The following is a 3,254-nucleotide window of genomic DNA, read 5'->3' as shown; positions in this document are numbered from 1 at the left end:
CCTCGCGGGTAAGAATCCCCCCCCCCCAAAAAAAAAAACCTACCTTAAAAGTGTGTAACCCCTCCTCCCTCCACAAACCCCCTAATAATAAAAAACATGGAAAGGAGTAATGTTAAAAATAAAAAAAAAAACTCACCTGTAGTCTGTATTCGAAGAGACCAGAGGATCAGGGGTGGAAGTGTAGACCACCCCTGAGGGGAGCTTCCCGACGTCCCCATTCATGTACGCGTAACCTGAAACAAACAAAAAAATCATCATCATCATCATCATCATTATTTATATATTTATATTTGTATGCAGCAACATCGAACATTTCCGCATTGGACTCTTTCTTTAAAAATAGTGCGTTTTCACAGAGTCCGCACGACATTTTTTGTTTTTAATATTAAAATTAAGTCAAACAAACATTATAGGAAACGGCAAGCAATAAAACGAGTAAATTTAAATTTTGTTTTGAGACGAGAGAACATTGGCCAATAAAAATTTGGGCTAAAAATACATTCCGAGTCGAACTAAATATATATAATTAAAAAAAAAAAAAAAACAAAAACTCAATTGAGCCGGGGGATTTACCATCATCTAATTGTTCACTTTCGCGAAAAATCTTACATAATTCAAACAAGAAAATTAAAAAAATAAAATTTTTCCTTTCCCCCCCTCCCCTCTCCTCCTCCTCCTCCACCTTCGCTTTTCTTCTCTCGTCCTAATTTTGTGCAAACAACATTCGGATTTTAAAAAAAAATTAAAAATTATTATTATTATTGTTTTTTCCATTCGTAAAAAAAAATTTCACACGCGACACGTATATATTTATTATACGTCTCTCTCTCTCTCTCTCTCTTTCGTAAAAATTTAATATGCTCTCTCTCTCTCTCTCTCTCTCTCTCTCTCTCTTTCGTAAAAATTTAATATGCTCTCTCTCTCTCTCTCTCTCTCTCTCTCTCTCTCTCTCTCTCTCTCTCTCTCACGATAATCTTTCTTTCGGGTGAAGAACCCGCCATCACTGATTAGTAGTATTCACCGATAAAAGGCTGCCACATCGAATTCAATCCTAATAAAACTATTCAAACTTACTAGTAGTAATAATAATAATGATGATGATAATAATAATAATAATAATAATAATAATTTGAAAGAGCAGAAAATATTTTAGAGCGTTGAGAAATTCAGTCAATTGCTAGCGAACGTTTTAACCACGGTTGCGAAACGCTCACACACACACACACACACACAATGTATATACACATAGGAAAAAAAAAAAAATACACATTCGAGATTTCTCGAATGGAATTTTCGTGCTAATAATAATAATAATAATAATAATAATAATAATAATAATAATAATAATAATTTCCCCCCCCTTTTTTTTTTTGAAACTCGAGATTTGCAATCAACCGAAAAAAAAAAAATAAAAAAAAAATGATTAAAAATTTATTTTTTAAAGCTAATTATTTTCATAACAGTTAAATGATTGGTTTTGATGATCAAAACCAATCCCCACCTTTTTATCAACTAACAGTTATAAAAATTACGGCGATCGATACGGAGACCGTGAACTTTAACCTTCATTTACTTCTCGAAAGGTTTCCTGGTACACAAATGCAAACACAAAAAGAAGAGACCGAACCGTTATTATTGGTTTTTATTTTATCTCTCTCTCTCTCTCTCTTTCTCTCTTCTCCGAGAACGGTGGAAACCATAATTTAACTCATTTTTACCGTCATAAAAAAAAAAGAAAAAGAAAAAAAAAAGAGAGAAACACACACCTTAATCATTTGCCGTTTGATAACCGCAAAGGAAAAAAAAAAACCCTCTCAAGAATATTTTATCAAACTCGCAACACAATTAAAATAAATTGAACGTCTCCGTGTATGTATATTTCAAACAAATAATAATAATAATAATAATGATAATAATAATAAAAAACCTCAACGTAATCCACCTTCGCGTGGGTCTTTCCCCCCCCCCCCCCCCGTATTCCTTCCTTCTCATTTAGCGTCGTCAGTCTAATGCAATTTAATTTACATTACATTCACGCAGAAAACGCAACAACTCAAAAGTGAAAAAAAGGTAAACAAAGGAATAGGATCAAAAAAAAAGGGGGGAGAGGGGGAGGGAAAACTACTACTAAAAAAAATATACGCGAGAAACGAACGAGAGCAAATTATAGTATTAATGCCGTAAGGCAAACAAACTCGAAAAAATGGCTAACTACTACTATTGGGAACCTAAAACCTTTTTTCTCTTTTTTTTCCTTTCTTTCTTTTATTTATAATAGCATGGATTTCGTATAGTATGAAAGAGAAAGATTTGATGCGTAAGAGTACTGGAAAAAAAAAAAAAAAATTCCGTTTGAAATACAAAAAAAAGTCAGTCGTGGAAAAGTTAGTTATTACCGGTTAACGTTTTTTTTTTTTTTTTTTTTTTTTTTTTTTTTTTTACTGCGATTAATGTGCAATCATTACAATAAAATAGTCGAGAAGTTTTGTGAAAGTAGAAATTCAAGAAAATGAAAGTCCTTGAAAAATATTTTCTAAAGTTCATTGAAATTGTTTTGAACCAATTTCTTTTGAGTTAATCAACGAAAAAGAAAAAAATCGGCGGATTGTTTTACAATCACTTTGAAAAAACTCTTTTGCACATACAAAAAAAAAAAAAAAAATTCCAAAAATCCATCCTCCTCCCCTACACAAAACAATTCGAGTAAAAACATTAAGCAAAGGAGGAAAATCACAGAGAGAGAGAGAGTGAGAGAAGCAGGAAAAGAAAAAAAAAAGGTAAAGAATTTAAAATGGGAAAGAATGAGGGAGAGAGAGAGAGAGGGGAGGGGAGGGGGAGTAATTGGCAAAGAAGAAAACAAAAAAAATTAAATAAAAAGAAGCAAAAAAAAAAAAAAATAAAAAAATTTTAAAACGAGTCAATATCGCCCACACGTATAAAAAAAAAAAATCAAAAACAATATCGTTAATTAAATGCCTCAAAGGGAGTGAAAAAAAAAAAAAAAAAAAATTCGACTCCCGTTTTGCGTACCTTACCCCTCCCGCCCCCCAATAAAAAAAAAAAAAAAACGTTCCAACACCCAAATTAATAAAGTGTAAATGTATCAACTTTTCCTTTACCCCTTCTTTCAAATTATAACCTAACGACAAAAAAGAAAAACGCACACCTGAGTCGGGAATACATACAAACAAACAAACAAACAACAAACGACAATCCTGTCCTGTCCTGTCCTGTCCTAAAGAACAGAAGTATTC

Source organism: Pediculus humanus, genomic scaffold (assembly GCF_000006295.1).
Source record: "Pediculus humanus corporis 1103172108309 genomic scaffold, whole genome shotgun sequence".
In the NCBI taxonomy this organism is placed as follows: Eukaryota; Metazoa; Arthropoda; class Insecta; order Psocodea; family Pediculidae; genus Pediculus; species Pediculus humanus.
This window is presented reverse-complemented; position numbering follows the sequence as displayed.